We start from the raw sequence: 24,340 nt of genomic DNA on the forward strand, positions 1-24,340 counted from the left end.
GTTAAATTGAGATATCATGAGCGTCCTCAAATGCTGTAATGATGAGATTCACCAGTATTACAAGATATATGTTTGGGAATGAAATCAGCAGCCTTTAATGAGTGATGATTGAGAGAGAACAATGTCGTAAGATATCTGACTGAAAATGAATTGGACTGCTTGAAAAGGTCATATACGAAATGTTTAAAAGGCAAGAATTGCATAGTATCACAACAAACAGGGTAAAGCAAACACTTCCAGGTGCCACTAGGGGGCACCCAGAGTTGAACTGGGGACCTCTTAATCTGCAGTCAAATGCTCGACCACTGAGCTATACCCCCAGCAGGAAGTGTGATTTGCAACCTCAATGTGAGCACATGAGCAGGAAAAACACAAGCTCACAAGATACCTGATGTGGAGCTTACAGGAGATTTTGGAAGGCGACAATCTAAAGGAATGCTTTGAGTAACAGTAAAAATGCTCGCCCAGTGGCGTAAATCCTGAACAAATGCTTTTCTCAGGAATCCATTTTTAAACACATTGGCACTTCCTGAGCAGTGACTGCTGGATGATATTATGAAATGGCACCATCCATATGACATATTTTTAGACTTGTTCAAAGGGTGCACTCTATGAGCAAAATATCATGTGCATGTTGAAATTGCAAGCAGCCAGAAGGTCTTTCAAGTTTGCGATGAGGACCATTTAGAGAAGAAGTGGTAATCACTTGAATTCCAATCACATGTGTCGTTAAATTGAGATATCATGAGCGTCCTCAAATGCTGTAATGATGAGATTCACCAGTATTACAAGATATATGTTTGGGAATGAAATTAGCAGCCTTTAATGAGTGATGATTGAGAGAGAACAATGTCGTAAGATATCTGACTGAAAATGAATTGGACTGCTTGAAAAGGTCATATACGAAATGTTTAAAAGGCAAGAATTGCATAGTATCACAACAAACAGGGTAAAGCAAACACTTCCAGATGCCACTAGGGGGCACCCAGAGTTGAACTGGGGACCTCTTGATCTGCAGTCAAATGCTCTACCACTGAGCTTTACCCCCAGCAGGAAGTGTGATTTGCAACCTCAATGTGAGCACATGAGCAGGAAAAACACAAGCTCACAAGATACCTGATGTGGAGCTTACAGGAGATTTTGGAAGGCGACAATCTAAAGGAATGCTTTGAGTAACAGTAAAAATGCTCGCCCAGTGGCGTAAATTCTGAACAAATGCTTTTCTCAGGAATCCATTTTTAAACACATTGGCACTTCCTGAGCAGTGACTGCTGGATGATATTATGAAATGGCACCATCAATATGACATATTTTTGGACTTGTTCAAAGGGTGCACTCTATGAGCAAAATATCATGTGCATGTTGAAATTGCAAGCAGCCAGAAGGTCTTTCAAGTTTGCGATGAGGACCATTTAGAGAAGAAGTGGTAATCACTTGAATTCCAATCACATGCATCGTTAAATTGAGATATCATGAGCGTCCTCAAATGCTGTAATGATGAGATTCACCAGTATTACAAGATATATGTTTGGGAATGAAATCAGCAGCCTTTAATGAGTGATGATTGAGAGAGAACAATGTCGTAAGATATCTGACTGAAAATGAATTGGACTGCTTGAAAAGGTCATATACGAAATGTTTAAAAGGCAAGAATTGCATAGTATCACAACAAACAGGGTAAAGCAAACACTTCCAGGTGCCACTAGGGGGCACCCAGAGTTGAACTGGGGACCTCTTAATCTGCAGTCAAATGCTCGACCACTGAGCTATACCCCCAGCAGGAAGTGTGATTTGCAACCTCAATGTGAGCACATGAGCAGGAAAAACACAAGCTCACAAGATACCTGATGTGGAGCTTACAGGAGATTTTGGAAGGCGACAATCTAAAGGAATGCTTTGAGTAACAGTAAAAATGCTCGCCCAGTGGCGTAAATCCTGAACAAATGCTTTTCTCAGGAATCCATTTTTAAACACATTGGCACTTCCTGAGCAGTGACTGCTGGATGATATTATGAAATGGCACCATCCATATGACATATTTTTAGACTTGTTCAAAGGGTGCACTCTATGAGCAAAATATCATGTGCATGTTGAAATTGCAAGCAGCCAGAAGGTCTTTCAAGTTTGCGATGAGGACCATTTAGAGAAGAAGTGGTAATCACTTGAATTCCAATCACATGTGTCGTTAAATTGAGATATCATGAGCGTCCTCAAATGCTGTAATGATGAGATTCACCAGTATTACAAGATATATGTTTGGGAATTAAATCAGCAGCCTTTAATGAGTGATGATTGAGAGAGAACAATGTCGTAAGATATCTGACTGAAAATGAATTGGACTGCTTGAAAAGGTCATATACGAAATGTTTAAAAGGCAAGAATTGCATAGTATCACAACAAACAGGGTAAAGCAAACACTTCCAGATGCCACTAGGGGGCACCCAGAGTTGAACTGGGGACCTCTTGATCTGCAGTCAAATGCTCTACCACTGAGCTTTACCCCCAGCAGGAAGTGTGATTTGCAACCTCAATGTGAGCACATGAGCAGGAAAAACACAAGCTCACAAGATACCTGATGTGGAGCTTACAGGAGATTTTGGAAGGCGACAATCTAAAGGAATGCTTTGAGTAACAGTAAAAATGCTCGCCCAGTGGCGTAAATCCTGAACAAATGCTTTTCTCAGGAATCCATTTTTAAACACATTGGCACTTCCTGAGCAGTGACTGCTGGATGATATTATGAAATGGCACCATCCATATGACATATTTTTAGACTTGTTCAAGGGGTGCACTCTATGAGCAAAATATCATGTGCATGTTGAAATTGCAAGCAGCCAGAAGGTCTTTCAAGTTTGCGATGAGGACCATTTAGAGAAGAAGTGGTTATAACTTGAATTCCAATCACATGCGTCGTTAAATTGAGATATCATGAGCGTCCTCAAATGCTGTAATGATGAGATTCACCAGTATTACAAGATATATGTTTGGGAATGAAATCAGCAGCCTTTAATGAGTGATGATTGAGAGAGAATAATGTCGTAAGATATCTGACTGAAAATGAATTGGACTGCTTGAAAAGGTCATATACGAAATGTTTAAAAGGCAAGAATTGCATGATATCACAACAAACAGGGTAAAACAAACACTTCCAGATGCCACTAGGGGGCACCCAGAGTTGAACTGGGGACCTCTTGATCTGCAGTCAAATGCTCTACCACTGAGCTATACCCCCAGCAGGAAGTGTGATTTGCAACCTCAATGTGAGCACATGAGCAGGAAAAACACAAGCTCACAAGATACCTGATGTGGAGCTTAGAGGAGATTTTGAAAAAGTGACAATCTAAAGGAATGCTTTGAGTAACATTAAAAATGCTCGCCCAGTGGCGTAAATCCTGAACAAATGCTTTTCTCAGGAATCCATTTTTAAACACATTGGCACTTCCTGAGCAGTGACTGCTGGATGATATTATGAAATGGCACCATCCATATGACATATTTTTAGACTTGTTCAAGGGGTGCACTCTATGAGCAAAATATCATGTGCATGTTGAAATTGCAAGCAGCCAGAAGGTCTTTCAAGTTTGCGATGAGGACCATTTAGAGAAGAAGTGGTTATAGCTTGAATTCCAATCACATGCGTCGTTAAATTGAGATATCATGAGCGTCCTCAAATGCTGTAATGATGAGATTCACCAGTATTACAAGATATTTGTTTGGGAATGAAATCAGTAGCCTTTAATGAGTGATGATTGAGAGAGAACAATGTCGTAAGATATCTGACTGAAAATGAATTGGACTGCTTGAAAAGGTCATATACGAAATGTTTAAAAGGCAAGAATTGCATAGTATAACAACAAACAGGGTAAAGCAAACACATCCAGATGTCACTGGGGGGCACCCAGAGTTGAACTGGGGACCTCTTGATCTGCAGTCAAATGCTCTACCACTGAGCTATACCCTCAGCAGGAAGTGTGATTTGCAACCTCAATGTGAGCACATGAGCAGGAAAAACACAAGCTCACAAGATACCTGATGTGGAGCTTAGAGGAGATTTTGGAAAGTGACAATCTAAAGGAATGCTTTGAGTAACAGTAAAAATGCTCGCCCAGTGGCGTAAATCCTGAACAAATGCTTTTCTCAGGAATCCATTTTTAAACACATTGGCACTTCCTGAGCAGTGACTGCTGGATGATATTATGAAATGGCACCATCCATATGACATATTTTTAGACTTGTTCAAGGGGTGCACTCTATGAGCAAAATATCATGTGCATGTTGAAATTGCAAGCAGCCAGAAGGTCTTTCAAGTTTGCGATGAGGACCATTTAGAGAAGAAGTGGTTATAACTTGAATTCCAATCACATGCGTCGTTAAATTGAGATATCATGAGCGTGCTCAAATGCTGTAATGATGAGATTCACCAGTATTACAAGATATATGTTTGGGAATGAAATCAGCAGCCTTTAATGAGTGATGATTGAGAGAGAACAATGTCGTAAGATATCTGACTGAAAATGAATTGGACTGCTTGAAAAGGTCATATACGAAATGTTTAAAAGGCAAGAATTGCATAGTATCATAACAAACAGGGTAAAGCAAACACATCCAGATGCCATTAGGGGGCACCCAGAGTTGAACTGGGGACCTCTTGATCTGCAGTCAAATGCTCTACCACTGAGCTATACCCCCAGCAGGAAGTGTGATTTGCAACCTCAATGTGAGCACATGAGCAGGAAAAACACAAGCTCACAAGATACCTGATGTGGAGCTTACAGGAGATATTGGAAGGTGACAATCTAAAGGAATGCTTTGAGTAACAGTAAAAATGCTCGCCCAGTGGCATAAATCCTGAACAAATGCTTTTCTCAGGAATCCATTTTTAAACACATTGGCACTTCCTGAGCAGTGACTGCTGGATGATATTATGAAATGGCACCATCAATATGACATATTTTTGGACTTGTTCAAAGGGTGCACTCTATGAGCAAAATATCATGTGCATGTTGAAATTGCAAGCAGCCAGAAGGTCTTTCAAGTTTGCGATGAGGACCATTTAGAGAAGAAGTGGTAATCACTTGAATTCCAATCACATGCATCGTTAAATTGAGATATCATGAGCGTCCTCAAATGCTGTAATGATGAGATTCACCAGTATTACAAGATATATGTTTGGGAATGAAATCAGCAGCCTTTAATGAGTGATGATTGAGAGAGAACAATGTCGTAAGATATCTGACTGAAAATGAATTGGACTGCTTGAAAAGGTCATATACGAAATGTTTAAAAGGCAAGAATTGCATAGTATCACAACAAACAGGGTAAAGCAAACACTTCCAGGTGCCACTAGGGGGCACCCAGAGTTGAACTGGGGACCTCTTAATCTGCAGTCAAATGCTCGACCACTGAGCTATACCCCCAGCAGGAAGTGTGATTTGCAACCTCAATGTGAGCACATGAGCAGGAAAAACACAAGCTCACAAGATACCTGATGTGGAGCTTACAGGAGATTTTGGAAGGCGACAATCTAAAGGAATGCTTTGAGTAACAGTAAAAATGCTCGCCCAGTGGCGTAAATCCTGAACAAATGCTTTTCTCAGGAATCCATTTTTAAACACATTGGCACTTCCTGAGCAGTGACTGCTGGATGATATTATGAAATGGCACCATCCATATGACATATTTTTAGACTTGTTCAAAGGGTGCACTCTATGAGCAAAATATCATGTGCATGTTGAAATTGCAAGCAGCCAGAAGGTCTTTCAAGTTTGCGATGAGGACCATTTAGAGAAGAAGTGGTTATAACTTGAATTCCAATCACATGCGTCGTTAAATTGAGATATCATGAGCGTCCTCAAATGCTGTAATGATGAGATTCACCAGTATTACAAGATATATGTTTGGGAATGAAATCAGCAGCCTTTAATGAGTGATGATTGAGAGAGAACAATGTCGTAAGATATCTGACTGAAAATGAATTGGACTGCTTGAAAAGGTCATATACGAAATGTTTAAAAGGCAAGAATTGCATAGTATCATAACAAACAGGGTAAAGCAAACACATCCAGATGCCATTAGGGGGCACCCAGAGTTGAACTGGGGACCTCTTGATCTGCAGTCAAATGCTCTACCACTGAGCTATACCCCCAGCAGGAAGTGTGATTTGCAACCTCAATGTGAGCACATGAGCAGGAAAAACACAAGCTCACAAGATACCTGATGTGGAGCTTACAGGAGATATTGGAAGGTGACAATCTAAAGGAATGCTTTGACTAACAGTAAAAATGCTCGCCCAGTGGCATAAATCCTGAACAAATGCTTTTCTCAGGAATCCATTTTTAAACACATTGGCACTTCCTGAGCAGTGACTGCTGGATGATATTATGAAATGGCACCATCAATATGACATATTTTTGGACTTGTTCAAAGGGTGCACTCTATGAGCAAAATATCATGTGCATGTTGAAATTGCAAGCAGCCAGAAGGTCTTTCAAGTTTGCGATGAGGACCATTTAGAGAAGAAGTGGTAATCACTTGAATTCCAATCACATGCATCGTTAAATTGAGATATCATGAGCGTCCTCAAATGCTGTAATGATGAGATTCACCAGTATTACAAGATATATGTTTGGGAATGAAATCAGCAGCCTTTAATGAGTGATGATTGAGAGAGAACAATGTCGTAAGATATCTGACTGAAAATGAATTGGACTGCTTGAAAAGGTCATATACGAAATGTTTAAAAGGCAAGAATTGCATAGTATCACAACAAACAGGGTAAAGCAAACACATCCAGATGCCACTAGGGGGCACCCAGAGTTGAACTGGGGACCTCTTGATCTGCAGTCAAATGCACTACCACTGAGCTATACCCCCAGCAGGAAGTGTGATTTGCAACCTCAATGTGAGCACATGAGCAGGAAAAACACAAGCTCACAAGATACCTGATGTGGAGCTTACAGGAGATTTAAATCCTGAACAAATGCTTTTCTCAGGAATCCATTTTTAAACACATTGGCACTTCCTGAGCAGTGACTGCTGGATGATATTATGAAATGGCACCATCCATATGACATATTTTTAGACTTGTTCAAGGGGTGCACTCTATGAGCAAAATATCATGTGCATGTTGAAATTGCAAGCAGCCAGAAGGTCTTTCAAGTTTGCGATGAGGACCATTTAGAGAAGAAGTGGTTATAACTTGAATTCCAATCACATGCGTCGTTAAATTGAGATATCATGAGCGTGCTCAAATGCTGTAATGATGAGATTCACCAGTATTACAAGATATATGTTTGGGAATGAAATCAGCAGCCTTTAATGAGTGATGATTGAGAGAGAACAATGTCGTAAGATATCTGACTGAAAATGAATTGGACTGCTTGAAAAGGTCATATACGAAATGTTTAAAAGGCAAGAATTGCATAGTATCATAACAAACAGGGTAAAGCAAACACATCCAGATGCCATTAGGGGGCACCCAGAGTTGAACTGGGGACCTCTTGATCTGCAGTCAAATGCTCTACCACTGAGCTATACCCCCAGCAGGAAGTGTGATTTGCAACCTCAATGTGAGCACATGAGCAGGAAAAACACAAGCTCACAAGATACCTGATGTGGAGCTTACAGGAGATATTGGAAGGTGACAATCTAAAGGAATGCTTTGAGTAACAGTAAAAATGCTCGCCCAGTGGCATAAATCCTGAACAAATGCTTTTCTCAGGAATCCATTTTTAAACACATTGGCACTTCCTGAGCAGTGACTGCTGGATGATATTATGAAATGGCACCATCAATATGACATATTTTTGGACTTGTTCAAAGGGTGCACTCTATGAGCAAAATATCATGTGCATGTTGAAATTGCAAGCAGCCAGAAGGTCTTTCAAGTTTGCGATGAGGACCATTTAGAGAAGAAGTGGTAATCACTTGAATTCCAATCACATGCATCGTTAAATTGAGATATCATGAGCGTCCTCAAATGCTGTAATGATGAGATTCACCAGTATTACAAGATATATGTTTGGGAATGAAATCAGCAGCCTTTAATGAGTGATGATTGAGAGAGAACAATGTCGTAAGATATCTGACTGAAAATGAATTGGACTGCTTGAAAAGGTCATATACGAAATGTTTAAAAGGCAAGAATTGCATAGTATCACAACAAACAGGGTAAAGCAAACACTTCCAGGTGCCACTAGGGGGCACCCAGAGTTGAACTGGGGACCTCTTAATCTGCAGTCAAATGCTCGACCACTGAGCTATACCCCCAGCAGGAAGTGTGATTTGCAACCTCAATGTGAGCACATGAGCAGGAAAAACACAAGCTCACAAGATACCTGATGTGGAGCTTACAGGAGATTTTGGAAGGCGACAATCTAAAGGAATGCTTTGAGTAACAGTAAAAATGCTCGCCCAGTGGCGTAAATTCTGAACAAATGCTTTTCTCAGGAATCCATTTTTAAACACATTGGCACTTCCTGAGCAGTGACTGCTGGATGATATTATGAAATGGCACCATCAATATGACATATTTTTGGACTTGTTCAAAGGGTGCACTCTATGAGCAAAATATCATGTGCATGTTGAAATTGCAAGCAGCCAGAAGGTCTTTCAAGTTTGCGATGAGGACCATTTAGAGAAGAAGTGGTAATCACTTGAATTCCAATCACATGCATCGTTAAATTGAGATATCATGAGCGTCCTCAAATGCTGTAATGATGAGATTCACCAGTATTACAAGATATATGTTTGGGAATGAAATCAGCAGCCTTTAATGAGTGATGATTGAGAGAGAACAATGTCGTAAGATATCTGACTGAAAATGAATTGGACTGCTTGAAAAGGTCATATACGAAATGTTTAAAAGGCAAGAATTGCATAGTATCACAACAAACAGGGTAAAGCAAACACTTCCAGGTGCCACTAGGGGGCACCCAGAGTTGAACTGGGGACCTCTTAATCTGCAGTCAAATGCTCGACCACTGAGCTATACCCCCAGCAGGAAGTGTGATTTGCAACCTCAATGTGAGCACATGAGCAGGAAAAACACAAGCTCACAAGATACCTGATGTGGAGCTTACAGGAGATTTTGGAAGGCGACAATCTAAAGGAATGCTTTGAGTAACAGTAAAAATGCTCGCCCAGTGGCGTAAATTCTGAACAAATGCTTTTCTCAGGAATCCATTTTTAAACACATTGGCACTTCCTGAGCAGTGACTGCTGGATGATATTATGAAATGGCACCATCAATATGACATATTTTTGGACTTGTTCAAAGGGTGCACTCTATGAGCAAAATATCATGTGCATGTTGAAATTGCAAGCAGCCAGAAGGTCTTTCAAGTTTGCGATGAGGACCATTTAGAGAAGAAGTGGTAATCACTTGAATTCCAATCACATGCATCGTTAAATTGAGATATCATGAGCGTCCTCAAATGCTGTAATGATGAGATTCACCAGTATTACAAGATATATGTTTGGGAATGAAATCAGCAGCCTTTAATGAGTGATGATTGAGAGAGAACAATGTCGTAAGATATCTGACTGAAAATGAATTGGACTGCTTGAAAAGGTCATATACGAAATGTTTAAAAGGCAAGAATTGCATAGTATCACAACAAACAGGGTAAAGCAAACACTTCCAGGTGCCACTAGGGGGCACCCAGAGTTGAACTGGGGACCTCTTAATCTGCAGTCAAATGCTCGACCACTGAGCTATACCCCCAGCAGGAAGTGTGATTTGCAACCTCAATGTGAGCACATGAGCAGGAAAAACACAAGCTCACAAGATACCTGATGTGGAGCTTACAGGAGATTTTGGAAGGCGACAATCTAAAGGAATGCTTTGAGTAACAGTAAAAATGCTCGCCCAGTGGCGTAAATCCTGAACAAATGCTTTTCTCAGGAATCCATTTTTAAACACATTGGCACTTCCTGAGCAGTGACTGCTGGATGATATTATGAAATGGGACCATCCATATGACATATTTTTAGACTTGTTCAAAGGGTGCACTCTATGAGCAAAATATCATGTGCATGTTGAAATTGCAAGCAGCCAGAAGGTCTTTCAAGTTTGCGATGAGGACCATTTAGAGAAGAAGTGGTAATCACTTGAATTCCAATCACATGTGTCGTTAAATTGAGATATCATGAGCGTCCTCAAATGCTGTAATGATGAGATTCACCAGTATTACAAGATATATGTTTGGGAATTAAATCAGCAGCCTTTAATGAGTGATGATTGAGAGAGAACAATGTCGTAAGATATCTGACTGAAAATGAATTGGACTGCTTGAAAAGGTCATATACGAAATGTTTAAAAGGCAAGAATTGCATAGTATCACAACAAACAGGGTAAAGCAAACACTTCCAGATGCCACTAGGGGGCACCCAGAGTTGAACTGGGGACCTCTTGATCTGCAGTCAAATGCTCTACCACTGAGCTTTACCCCCAGCAGGAAGTGTGATTTGCAACCTCAATGTGAGCACATGAGCAGGAAAAACACAAGCTCACAAGATACCTGATGTGGAGCTTACAGGAGATTTTGGAAGGCGACAATCTAAAGGAATGCTTTGAGTAACAGTAAAAATGCTCGCCCAGTGGCGTAAATCCTGAACAAATGCTTTTCTCAGGAATCCATTTTTAAACACATTGGCACTTCCTGAGCAGTGACTGCTGGATGATATTATGAAATGGCACCATCCATATGACATATTTTTAGACTTGTTCAAGGGGTGCACTCTATGAGCAAAATATCATGTGCATGTTGAAATTGCAAGCAGCCAGAAGGTCTTTCAAGTTTGCGATGAGGACCATTTAGAGAAGAAGTGGTTATAACTTGAATTCCAATCACATGCGTCGTTAAATTGAGATATCATGAGCGTCCTCAAATGCTGTAATGATGAGATTCACCAGTATTACAAGATATATGTTTGGGAATGAAATCAGCAGCCTTTAATGAGTGATGATTGAGAGAGAATAATGTCGTAAGATATCTGACTGAAAATGAATTGGACTGCTTGAAAAGGTCATATACGAAATGTTTAAAAGGCAAGAATTGCATGATATCACAACAAACAGGGTAAAACAAACACTTCCAGATGCCACTAGGGGGCACCCAGAGTTGAACTGGGGACCTCTTGATCTGCAGTCAAATGCTCTACCACTGAGCTATACCCTCAGCAGGAAGTGTGATTTGCAACCTCAATGTGAGCACATGAGCAGGAAAAACACAAGCTCACAAGATACCTGATGTGGAGCTTAGAGGAGATTTTGAAAAAGTGACAATCTAAAGGAATGCTTTGAGTAACATTAAAAATGCTCGCCCAGTGGCGTAAATCCTGAACAAATGCTTTTCTCAGGAATCCATTTTTAAACACATTGGCACTTCCTGAGCAGTGACTGCTGGATGATATTATGAAATGGCACCATCCATATGACATATTTTTAGACTTGTTCAAGGGGTGCACTCTATGAGCAAAATATCATGTGCATGTTGAAATTGCAAGCAGCCAGAAGGTCTTTCAAGTTTGCGATGAGGACCATTTAGAGAAGAAGTGGTTATAGCTTGAATTCCAATCACATGCGTCGTTAAATTGAGATATCATGAGCGTCCTCAAATGCTGTAATGATGAGATTCACCAGTATTACAAGATATTTGTTTGGGAATGAAATCAGTAGCCTTTAATGAGTGATGATTGAGAGAGAACAATGTCGTAAGATATCTGACTGAAAATGAATTGGACTGCTTGAAAAGGTCATATACGAAATGTTTAAAAGGCAAGAATTGCATAGTATAACAACAAACAGGGTAAAGCAAACACATCCAGATGTCACTGGGGGGCACCCAGAGTTGAACTGGGGACCTCTTGATCTGCAGTCAAATGCTCTACCACTGAGCTATACCCTCAGCAGGAAGTGTGATTTGCAACCTCAATGTGAGCACATGAGCAGGAAAAACACAAGCTCACAAGATACCTGATGTGGAGCTTAGAGGAGATTTTGGAAAGTGACAATCTAAAGGAATGCTTTGAGTAACAGTAAAAATGCTCGCCCAGTGGCGTAAATCCTGAACAAATGCTTTTCTCAGGAATCCATTTTTAAACACATTGGCACTTCCTGAGCAGTGACTGCTGGATGATATTATGAAATGGCACCATCCATATGACATATTTTTGGACTTGTTCAAAGGGTGCACTCTATGAGCAAAATATCATGTGCATGTTGAAATTGCAAGCAGCCAGAAGGTCTTTCAAGTTTGCGATGAGGACCATTTAGAGAAGAAGTGGTAATCACTTGAATTCCAATCACATGCGTCGTTAAATTGAGATATCATGAGCGTCCTCAAATGCTGTAATGATGAGATTCACCAGTATTACAAGATATATGTTTGGGAATGAAATCAGCAGCCTTTAATGAGTGATGATTGAGAGAGAACAATGTCGTAAGATATCTGACTGAAAATGAATTGGACTGCTTGAAAAGGTCATATACGAAATGTTTAAAAGGCAAGAATTGCATAGTATCACAACAAACAGGGTAAAGCAAACACTTCCAGATGCCACTAGGGGGCACCCAGAGTTGAACTGGAGACCTCTTGATCTGCAGTCAAATGCTCTACCACTGAGCTTTACCCCCAGCAGGAAGTGTGATTTGCAACCTCAATGTGAGCACATGAGCAGGAAAAACACAAGCTCACAAGATACCTGATGTGGAGCTTACAGGAGATTTTGGAAGGTGACAATCTAAAGGAATGCTTTGAGTAACAGTAAAAATGCTCGCCCAGTGGCGTAAATCCTGAACAAATGCTTTTCTCAGGAATCCATTTTTAAACACATTGGCACTTCCTGAGCAGTGACTGCTGGATGATATTATGAAATGGCATCATCCATATGACATATTTTTAGACTTGTTCAAGGGGTGCACTCTATGAGCAAAATATCATGTGCATGTTGAAATTGCAAGCAGCCAGAAGGTCTTTCAAGTTTGCGATGAGGACCATTTAGAGAAGAAGTGGTTATAGCTTGAATTCCAATCACATGCGTCGTTAAATTGAGATATCATGAGCGTCCTCAAATGCTGTAATGATGAGATTCACCAGTATTACAAGATATTTGTTTGGGAATGAAATCAGTAGCCTTTAATGAGTGATGATTGAGAGAGAACAATGTCGTAAGATATCTGACTGAAAATGAATTGGACTGCTTGAAAAGGTCATATACGAAATGTTTAAAAGGCAAGAATTGCATAGTATAACAACAAACAGGGTAAAGCAAACACTTCCAGGTGCCACTAGGGGGCAGCCAGAGTTGAACTGGGGACCTCTTGATCTGCAGTCAAATGCTCTACCACTGAGCTATACCCCCAGCAGGAAGTGTGATTTGCAACCTCAATGTGAGCACATGAGCAGGAAAAACACAAGCTCACAAGATACCTGATGTGGAGCTTACAGGAGATTTTGGAAGGTGAGAATCTAAAGGAATGCTTTGAGTAACAGTAAAAATGCTCGCCCAGTGGCGTAAATCCTGAACAAATGCTTTTCTCAGGAATCCATTTTAAAACACATTGGCACTTCCTGAGCAGTGACTGCTGGATGATATTATGAAATGGCACCATCCATATGACATATTTTTGGACTTGTTCAAAGGGTGCACTCTATGAGCAAAATATCATGTGCATGTTGAAATTGCAAGCAGCCAGAAGGTCTTTCAAGTTTGCGATGAGGACCATTTAGAGAAGAAGTGGTAATCACTTGAATTCCAATCACATGCATCGTTAAATTGAGATATCATGAGCGTCCTCAAATGCTGTAATGATGAGATTCACCAGTATTACAAGATATATGTTTGGGAATGAAATCAGCAGCCTTTAATGAGTGATGATTGAGAGAGAACAATGTCGTAAGATATCTGACTGAAAATGAATTGGACTGCTTGAAAAGGTCATATACGAAATGTTTAAAAGGCAAGAATTGCATAGTATCACAACAAACAGGGTAAAGCAAACACTTCCAGGTGCCACTAGGGGGCACCCAGAGTTGAACTGGGGACCTCTTAATCTGCAGTCAAATGCTCGACCACTGAGCTATACCCCCAGCAGGAAGTGTGATTTGCAACCTCAATGTGAGCATATGAGCAGGAAAAACACAAGCTCACAAGATACCTGATGTGGAGCTTACAGGAGATTTTGGAAGGCGACAATCTAAAGGAATGCTTTGAGTAACAGTAAAAATGCTCGCCCAGTGGCGTAAATCCTGAACAAATGCTTTTCTCAGGAATCCATTTTTAAACACATTGGCACTTCCTGAGCAGTGACTGCTGGATGATATTATGAAATGGCACCATCCATATGACATATTTTTAGACTTGTTCAAAGGGTGCACTCTATGAGCAAAATATCATGTGCATGTTGAAATTGCAAGCAGCCAGAAGGTCTTTCAAGTTTGCGATGAGGACCATTTAGAGAAGAAGTGGTAATCACTTGAATTCCAATCACATGTGTCGTTAAATTGAGATATCATGAGCGTCCTCAAATGCTGTAATGATGAGATTCACCAGTATTACAAGATATATGTTTGGGAATTAAATCAGCAGCCTTTAATGAGTGATGATTGAGAGAGAACAATGTCGTAAGATATCTGACTGAAAATGAATTGGACTGCTTGAAAAGGTCATATACGAAATGTTTAAAAGGCAAGAATTGCATAGTATCACAACAAACAGGGTAAAGCAAACACTTCCAGATGCCACTAGGGGGCACCCAGAGTTGAACTGGGGACCTCTTGATCTGCAGTCAAATGCTCTACCACTGAGCTTTACCCCCAGCAGGAAGTGTGATTTGCAACCTCAATGTGAGCACATGAGCAGGAAAAACACAAGCTCACAAGATACCTGATGTGGAGCTTACAGGAGATTTTGGAAGGCGACAATCTAAAGGAATGCTTTGAGTAACAGTAAAAATGCTCGCCCAGTGGCGTAAATCCTGAACAAATGCTTTTCTCAGGAATCCATTTTTAAACACATTGGCACTTCCTGAGCAGTGACTGCTGGATGATATTATGAAATGGCACCATCCATATGACATATTTTTAGACTTGTTCAAGGGGTGCACTCTATGAGCAAAATATCATGTGCATGTTGAAATTGCAAGCAGCCAGAAGGTCTTTCAAGTTTGCGATGAGGACCATTTAGAGAAGAAGTGGTTATAACTTGAATTCCAATCACATGCGTCGTTAAATTGAGATATCATGAGCGTCCTCAAATGCTGTAATGATGAGATTCACCAGTATTACAAGATATATGTTTGGGAATGAAATCAGCAGCCTTTAATGAGTGATGATTGAGAGAGAATAATGTCGTAAGATATCTGACTGAAAATGAATTGGACTGCTTGAAAAGGTCATATACGAAATGTTTAAAAGGCAAGAATTGCATGATATCACAACAAACAGGGTAAAACAAACACTTCCAGATGCCACTAGGGGGCACCCAGAGTTGAACTGGGGACCTCTTGATCTGCAGTCAAATGCTCTACCACTGAGCTATACCCTCAGCAGGAAGTGTGATTTGCAACCTCAATGTGAGCACATGAGCAGGAAAAACACAAGCTCACAAGATACCTGATGTGGAGCTTAGAGGAGATTTTGAAAAAGTGACAATCTAAAGGAATGCTTTGAGTAACATTAAAAATGCTCGCCCAGTGGCGTAAATCCTGAACAAATGCTTTTCTCAGGAATCCATTTTTAAACACATTGGCACTTCCTGAGCAGTGACTGCTGGATGATATTATGAAATGGCACCATCCATATGACATATTTTTAGACTTGTTCAAGGGGTGCACTCTATGAGCAAAATATCATGTGCATGTTGAAATTGCAAGCAGCCAGAAGGTCTTTCAAGTTTGCGATGAGGACCATTTAGAGAAGAAGTGGTTATAACTTGAATTCCAATCACATGCGTCGTTAAATTGAGATATCATGAGCGTCCTCAAATGCTGTAATGATGAGATTCACCAGTATTACAAGATATATGTTTGGGAATGAAATCAGCAGCCTTTAATGAGTGATGATTGAGAGAGAATAATGTCGTAAGATATCTGACTGAAAATGAATTGGACTGCTTGAAAAGGTCATATACGAAATGTTTAAAAGGCAAGAATTGCATGATATCACAACAAACAGGGTAAAACAAACACTTCCAGATGCCACTAGGGGGCACCCAGAGTTGAACTGGGGACCTCTTGATCTGCAGTCAAATGCTCTACCACTGAGCTATACCCCCAGCAGGAAGTGTGATTTGCAACCTCAATGTGAGCACATGAGCAGGAAAAACACAAGCTCACAAGATACCTGATGTGGAGCTTAGAGGAGATTTTGAAAAAGTGACAATCTAAAGGAATGCTTTGAGTAACATTAAAAATGCTCGCCCAGTGGCGTAAATCCTGAACAAATGCTTTTCTCAGGAATCCATTTTTAAACACATTGGCACTTCCTGAGCAGTGACTGCTGGATGATATTATGAAATGGCACCATCCATATGACATATTTTTAGACTTGTTCAAGGGGTGCACTCTATGAGCAAAATATCATGTGCATGTTGAAATTGCAAGCAGCCAGAAGGTCTTTCAAGTTTGCGATGAGGACCATTTAGAGAAGAAGTGGTTATAGCTTGAATTCCAATCACATGCGTCGTTAAATTGAGATATCATGAGCGTCCTCAAATGCTGTAATGATGAGATTCACCAGTATTACAAGATATTTGTTTGGGAATGAAATCAGTAGCCTTTAATGAGTGATGATTGAGAGAGAACAATGTCGTAAGATATCTGACTGAAAATGAATTGGACTGCTTGAAAAGGTCATATACGAAATGTTTAAAAGGCAAGAATTGCATAGTATAACAACAAACAGGGTAAAGCAAACACATCCAGATGTCACTGGGGGGCACCCAGAGTTGAACTGGGGACCTCTTGATCTGCAGTCAAATGCTCTACCACTGAGCTATACCCTCAGCAGGAAGTGTGATTTGCAACCTCAATGTGAGCACATGAGCAGGAAAAACACAAGCTCACAAGATACCTGATGTGGAGCTTAGAGGAGATTTTGGAAAGTGACAATCTAAAGGAATGCTTTGAGTAACAGTAAAAATGCTCGCCCAGTGGCGTAAATCCTGAACAAATGCTTTTCTCAGGAATCCATTTTTAAACACATTGGCACTTCCTGAGCAGTGACTGCTGGATGATATTATGAAATGGCACCATCCATATGACATATTTTTAGACTTGTTCAAGGGGTGCACTCTATGAGCAAAATATCATGTGCATGTTGAAATTGCAAGCAGCCAGAAGGTCTTTCAAGTTTGCGATGAGGACCATTTAGAGAAGAAGTGGTTATAACTTGAATTCCAATCACATGCGTCGTTAAATTGAGATATCATGAGCGTGCTCAAATGCTGTAATGATGAGATTCACCAGTATTACAAGATATATGTTTGGGAATGAAATCAGCAGCCTTTAATGAGTGATGATTGAGAGAGAACAATGTCGTAAGATATCTGACTGAAAATGAATTGGACTGCTTGAAAAGGTCATATACGAAATGTTTAAAAGGCAAGAATTGCATAGTATCATAACAAACAGGGTAAAGCAAACACATCCAGATGCCATTAGGGGGCACCCAGAGTTGAACTGGGGACCTCTTGATCTGCAGTCAAATGCTCTACCACTGAGCTATACCCCCAGCAGGAAGTGTGATTTGCAACCTCAATGTGAGCACATGAGCAGGAAAAACACAAGCTCACAAGATACCTGATGTGGAGCTTACAGGAGATATTGGAAGGTGACAATCTAAAGGAATGCTTTGAGTAACAGTAAAAATGCTCGCCCAGTGGCATAAATCCTGAACAAATGCTTTTCTCAGGAATCCATTTTTAAACACATTGGCACTTCCTGAGCAGTGACTGCTGGATGATATTATGAAATGGCACCATCAATATGACATATTTTTGGACTTGTTCAAAGGGTGCACTCTATGAGCAAAATATCATGTGCATGTTGAAATTGCAAGCAGCCAGAAGGTCTTTCAAGTTTGCGATGAGGACCATTTAGAGAAGAAGTGGTAATCACTTGAATTCCAATCACATGCATCGTTAAATTGAGATATCATGAGCGTCCTCAAATGCTGTAATGATGAGATTCACCAGTATTACAAGATATATGTTTGGGAATGAAATCAGCAGCCTTTAATGAGTGATGATTGAGAGAGAACAATGTCGTAAGATATCTGACTGAAAATGAATTGGACTGCTTGAAAAGGTCATATACGAAATGTTTAAAAGGCAAGAATTGCATAGTATCACAACAAACAGGGTAAAGCAAACACTTCCAGGTGCCACTAGGGGGCACCCAGAGTTGAACTGGGGACCTCTTAATCTGCAGTCAAATGCTCGACCACTGAGCTATACCCCCAGCAGGAAGTGTGATTTGCAACCTCAATGTGAGCACATGAGCAGGAAAAACACAAGCTCACAAGATACCTGATGTGGAGCTTACAGGAGATTTTGGAAGGCGACAATCTAAAGGAATGCTTTGAGTAACAGTAAAAATGCTCGCCCAGTGGCGTAAATCCTGAACAAATGCTTTTCTCAGGAATCCATTTTTAAACACATTGGCACTTCCTGAGCAGTGACTGCTGGATGATATTATGAAATGGCACCATCCATATGACATATTTTTAGACTTGTTCAAAGGGTGCACTCTATGAGCAAAATATCATGTGCATGTTGAAATTGCAAGCAGCCAGAAGGTCTTTCAAGTTTGCGATGAGGACCATTTAGAGAAGAAGTGGTTATAACTTGAATTCCAATCACATGCGTCGTTAAATTGAGATATCATGAGCGTCCTCAAATGCTGTAATGATGAGATTCACCAGTATTACAAGATATATGTTTGGGAATGAAATCAGCAGCCTTTAATGAGTGATGATTGAGAGAGAACAATGTCGTAAGATATCTGACTGAAAATGAATTGGACTGCTTGAAAAGGTCATATACGAAATGTTTAAAAGGCAAGAATTGCATAGTATCATAACAAACAGGGTAAAGCAAACACATCCAGATGCCATTAGGGGGCACCCAGAGTTGAACTGGGGACCTCTTGATCTGCAGTCAAATGCTCTACCACTGAGCTATACCCCCAGCAGGAAGTGTGATTTGCAACCTCAATGTGAGCACATGAGCAGGAAAAACACAAGCTCACAAGATACCTGATGTGGAGCTTACAGGAGATATTGGAAGGTGACAATCTAAAGGAATGCTTTGACTAACAGTAAAAATGCTCGCCCAGTGGCATAAATCCTGAACAAATGCTTTTCTCAGGAATCCATTTTTAAACACATTGGCACTTCCTGAGCAGTGACTGCTGGATGATATTATGAAATGGCACCATCAATATGACATATTTTTGGACTTGTTCAAAGGGTGCACTCTATGAGCAAAATATCATGTGCATGTTGAAATTGCAAGCAGCCAGAAGGTCTTTCAAGTTTGCGATGAGGACCATTTAGAGAAGAAGTGGTAATCACTTGAATTCCAATCACATGCATCGTTAAATTGAGATATCATGAGCGTCCTCAAATGCTGTAATGATGAGATTCACCAGTATTACAAGATATATGTTTGGGAATGAAATCAGCAGCCTTTAATGAGTGATGATTGAGAGAGAACAATGTCGTAAGATATCTGACTGAAAATGAATTGGACTGCTTGAAAAGGTCATATACGAAATGTTTAAAAGGCAAGAATTGCATAGTATCACAACAAACAGGGTAAAGCAAACACATCCAGATGCCACTAGGGGGCACCCAGAGTTGAACTGGGGACCTCTTGATCTGCAGTCAAATGCACTACCACTGAGCTATACCCCCAGCAGGAAGTGTGATTTGCAACCTCAATGTGAGCACATGAGCAGGAAAAACACAAGCTCACAAGATACCTGATGTGGAGCTTACAGGAGATTTAAATCCTGAACAAATGCTTTTCTCAGGAATCCATTTTTAAACACATTGGCACTTCCTGAGCAGTGACTGCTGGATGATATTATGAAATGGCACCATCCATATGACATATTTTTAGACTTGTTCAAGGGGTGCACTCTATGAGCAAAATATCATGTGCATGTTGAAATTGCAAGCAGCCAGAAGGTCTTTCAAGTTTGCGATGAGGACCATTTAGAGAAGAAGTGGTTATAACTTGAATTCCAATCACATGCGTCGTTAAATTGAGATATCATGAGCGTGCTCAAATGCTGTAATGATGAGATTCACCAGTATTACAAGATATATGTTTGGGAATGAAATCAGCAGCCTTTAATGAGTGATGATTGAGAGAGAACAATGTCGTAAGATATCTGACTGAAAATGAATTGGACTGCTTGAAAAGGTCATATACGAAATGTTTAAAAGGCAAGAATTGCATAGTATCATAACAAACAGGGTAAAGCAAACACATCCAGATGCCATTAGGGGGCACCCAGAGTTGAACTGGGGACCTCTTGATCTGCAGTCAAATGCTCTACCACTGAGCTATACCCCCAGCAGGAAGTGTGATTTGCAACCTCAATGTGAGCACATGAGCAGGAAAAACACAAGCTCACAAGATACCTGATGTGGAGCTTACAGGAGATATTGGAAGGTGACAATCTAAAGGAATGCTTTGAGTAACAGTAAAAATGCTCGCCCAGTGGCATAAATCCTGAACAAATGCTTTTCTCAGGAATCCATTTTTAAACACATTGGCACTTCCTGAGCAGTGACTGCTGGATGATATTATGAAATGGCACCATCAATATGACATATTTTTGGACTTGTTCAAAGGGTGCACTCTATGAGCAAAATATCATGTGCATGTTGAAATTGCAAGCAGCCAGAAGGTCTTTCAAGTTTGCGATGAGGACCATTTAGAGAAGAAGTGGTAATCACTTGAATTCCAATCACATGCATCGTTAAATTGAGATATCATGAGCGTCCTCAAATGCTGTAATGATGAGATTCACCAGTATTACAAGATATATGTTTGGGAATGAAATCAGCAGCCTTTAATGAGTGATGATTGAGAGAGAACAATGTCGTAAGATATCTGACTGAAAATGAATTGGACTGCTTGAAAAGGTCATATACGAAATGTTTAAAAGGCAAGAATTGCATAGTATCACAACAAACAGGGTAAAGCAAACACTTCCAGGTGCCACTAGGGGGCACCCAGAGTTGAACTGGGGACCTCTTAATCTGCAGTCAAATGCTCGACCACTGAGCTATACCCCCAGCAGGAAGTGTGATTTGCAACCTCAATGTGAGCACATGAGCAGGAAAAACACAAGCTCACAAGATACCTGATGTGGAGCTTACAGGAGATTTTGGAAGGCGACAATCTAAAGGAATGCTTTGAGTAACAGTAAAAATGCTCGCCCAGTGGCGTAAATTCTGAACAAATGCTTTTCTCAGGAATCCATTTTTAAACACATTGGCACTTCCTGAGCAGTGACTGCTGGATGATATTATGAAATGGCACCATCAATATGACATATTTTTGGACTTGTTCAAAGGGTGCACTCTATGAGCAAAATATCATGTGCATGTTGAAATTGCAAGCAGCCAGAAGGTCTTTCAAGTTTGCGATGAGGACCATTTAGAGAAGAAGTGGTAATCACTTGAATTCCAATCACATGCATCGTTAAATTGAGATATCATGAGCGTCCTCAAATGCTGTAATGATGAGATTCACCAGTATTACAAGATATATGTTTGGGAATGAAATCAGCAGCCTTTAATGAGTGATGATTGAGAGAGAACAATGTCGTAAGATATCTGACTGAAAATGAATTGGACTGCTTGAAAAGGTCATATACGAAATGTTTAAAAGGCAAGAATTGCATAGTATCACAACAAACAGGGTAAAGCAAACACTTCCAGGTGCCACTAGGGGGCACCCAGAGTTGAACTGGGGACCTCTTAATCTGCAGTCAAATGCTCGACCACTGAGCTATACCCCCAGCAGGAAGTGTGATTTGCAACCTCAATGTGAGCACATGAGCAGGAAAAACACAAGCTCACAAGATACCTGATGTGGAGCTTACAGGAGATTTTGGAAGGCGACAATCTAAAGGAATGCTTTGAGTAACAGTAAAAATGCTCGCCCAGTGGCGTAAATTCTGAACAAATGCTTTTCTCAGGAATCCATTTTTAAACACATTGGCACTTCCTGAGCAGTGACTGCTGGATGATATTATGAAATGGCACCATCAATATGACATATTTTTGGACTTGTTCAAAGGGTGCACTCTATGAGCAAAATATCATGTGCATGTTGAAATTGCAAGCAGCCAGAAGGTCTTTCAAGTTTGCGATGAGGACCATTTAGAGAAGAAGTGGTAATCACTTGAATTCCAATCACATGCATCGTTAAATTGAGATATCATGAGCGTCCTCAAATGCTGTAATGATGAGATTCACCAGTATTACAAGATATATGTTTGGGAATGAAATCAGCAGCCTTTAATGAGTGATGATTGAGAGAGAACAATGTCGTAAGATATCTGACTGAAAATGAATTGGACTGCTTGAAAAGGTCATATACGAAATGTTTAAAAGGCAAGAATTGCATAGTATCACAACAAACAGGGTAAAGCAAACACTTCCAGGTGCCACTAGGGGGCACCCAGAGTTGAACTGGGGACCTCTTAATCTGCAGTCAAATGCTCGACCACTGAGCTATACCCCCAGCAGGAAGTGTGATTTGCAACCTCAATGTGAGCACATGAGCAGGAAAAACACAAGCTCACAAGATACCTGATGTGGAGCTTACAGGAGATTTTGGAAGGCGACAATCTAAAGGAATGCTTTGAGTAACAGTAAAAATGCTCGCCCAGTGGCGTAAATCCTGAACAAATGCTTTTCTCAGGAATCCATTTTTAAACACATTGGCACTTCCTGAGCAGTGACTGCTGGATGATATTATGAAATGGGACCATCCATATGACATATTTTTAGACTTGTTCAAAGGGTGCACTCTATGAGCAAAATATCATGTGCATGTTGAAATTGCAAGCAGCCAGAAGGTCTTTCAAGTTTGCGATGAGGACCATTTAGAGAAGAAGTGGTAATCACTTGAATTCCAATCACATGTGTCGTTAAATTGAGATATCATGAGCGTCCTCAAATGCTGTAATGATGAGATTCACCAGTATTACAAGATATATGTTTGGGAATTAAATCAGCAGCCTTTAATGAGTGATGATTGAGAGAGAACAATGTCGTAAGATATCTGACTGAAAATGAATTGGACTGCTTGAAAAGGTCATATACGAAATGTTTAAAAGGCAAGAATTGCATAGTATCACAACAAACAGGGTAAAGCAAACACTTCCAGATGCCACTAGGGGGCACCCAGAGTTGAACTGGGGACCTCTTGATCTGCAGTCAAATGCTCTACCACTGAGCTTTACCCCCAGCAGGAAGTGTGATTTGCAACCTCAATGTGAGCACATGAGCAGGAAAAACACAAGCTCACAAGATACCTGATGTGGAGCTTACAGGAGATTTTGGAAGGCGACAATCTAAAGGAATGCTTTGAGTAACAGTAAAAATGCTCGCCCAGTGGCGTAAATCCTGAACAAATGCTTTTCTCAGGAATCCATTTTTAAACACATTGGCACTTCCTGAGCAGTGACTGCTGGATGATATTATGAAATGGCACCATCCATATGACATATTTTTAGACTTGTTCAAGGGGTGCACTCTATGAGCAAAATATCATGTGCATGTTGAAATTGCAAGCAGCCAGAAGGTCTTTCAAGTTTGCGATGAGGACCATTTAGAGAAGAAGTGGTTATAACTTGAATTCCAATCACATGCGTCGTTAAATTGAGATATCATGAGCGTCCTCAAATGCTGTAATGATGAGATTCACCAGTATTACAAGATATATGTTTGGGAATGAAATCAGCAGCCTTTAATGAGTGATGATTGAGAGAGAATAATGTCGTAAGATATCTGACTGAAAATGAATTGGACTGCTTGAAAAGGTCATATACGAAATGTTTAAAAGGCAAGAATTGCATGATATCACAACAAACAGGGTAAAACAAACACTTCCAGATGCCACTAGGGGGCACCCAGAGTTGAACTGGGGACCTCTTGATCTGCAGTCAAATGCTCTACCACTGAGCTATACCCTCAGCAGGAAGTGTGATTTGCAACCTCAATGTGAGCACATGAGCAGGAAAAACACAAGCTCACAAGATACCTGATGTGGAGCTTAGAGGAGATTTTGAAAAAGTGACAATCTAAAG

The 24,340-nt window shown here is 40.4% G+C and overlaps 9 non-coding genes across 9 annotated transcripts; all 9 read right to left on the minus strand.

Annotated features, from left to right (window-relative positions):
- Positions 1-3,160: 3,160 nt before the first annotated feature.
- trnac-gca (transfer RNA cysteine (anticodon GCA)) lies at positions 3,161-3,232 on the minus strand. The gene has a single exon. It is a non-coding gene; the product is annotated as a tRNA-Cys (tRNA).
- Positions 3,233-4,617: 1,385 nt separating this feature from the next.
- On the minus strand, positions 4,618-4,689 carry trnac-gca (transfer RNA cysteine (anticodon GCA)). The gene has a single exon. It is a non-coding gene; the product is annotated as a tRNA-Cys (tRNA).
- A 1,384-nt stretch (positions 4,690-6,073) lies between these two features.
- Positions 6,074-6,145, minus strand: trnac-gca (transfer RNA cysteine (anticodon GCA)). Its single transcript has one exon. It is a non-coding gene; the product is annotated as a tRNA-Cys (tRNA).
- A 1,323-nt stretch (positions 6,146-7,468) lies between these two features.
- Positions 7,469-7,540, minus strand: trnac-gca (transfer RNA cysteine (anticodon GCA)). The gene has a single exon. It is a non-coding gene; the product is annotated as a tRNA-Cys (tRNA).
- Positions 7,541-13,293: 5,753 nt separating this feature from the next.
- trnac-gca (transfer RNA cysteine (anticodon GCA)) lies at positions 13,294-13,365 on the minus strand. The gene has a single exon. It is a non-coding gene; the product is annotated as a tRNA-Cys (tRNA).
- A 2,841-nt stretch (positions 13,366-16,206) lies between these two features.
- trnac-gca (transfer RNA cysteine (anticodon GCA)) lies at positions 16,207-16,278 on the minus strand. Its single transcript has one exon. It is a non-coding gene; the product is annotated as a tRNA-Cys (tRNA).
- A 1,385-nt stretch (positions 16,279-17,663) lies between these two features.
- trnac-gca (transfer RNA cysteine (anticodon GCA)) lies at positions 17,664-17,735 on the minus strand. The gene has a single exon. It is a non-coding gene; the product is annotated as a tRNA-Cys (tRNA).
- Positions 17,736-19,119: 1,384 nt separating this feature from the next.
- Positions 19,120-19,191, minus strand: trnac-gca (transfer RNA cysteine (anticodon GCA)). The gene has a single exon. It is a non-coding gene; the product is annotated as a tRNA-Cys (tRNA).
- A 1,323-nt stretch (positions 19,192-20,514) lies between these two features.
- On the minus strand, positions 20,515-20,586 carry trnac-gca (transfer RNA cysteine (anticodon GCA)). Its single transcript has one exon. It is a non-coding gene; the product is annotated as a tRNA-Cys (tRNA).
- Between the last annotated feature and the right edge of the window lie 3,754 nt (positions 20,587-24,340).

This window comes from Brachyhypopomus gauderio, unplaced genomic scaffold (genome assembly GCF_052324685.1).
Source record: "Brachyhypopomus gauderio isolate BG-103 unplaced genomic scaffold, BGAUD_0.2 sc131, whole genome shotgun sequence".
Lineage (NCBI taxonomy): Eukaryota > Metazoa > Chordata > Actinopteri > Gymnotiformes > Hypopomidae > Brachyhypopomus > Brachyhypopomus gauderio.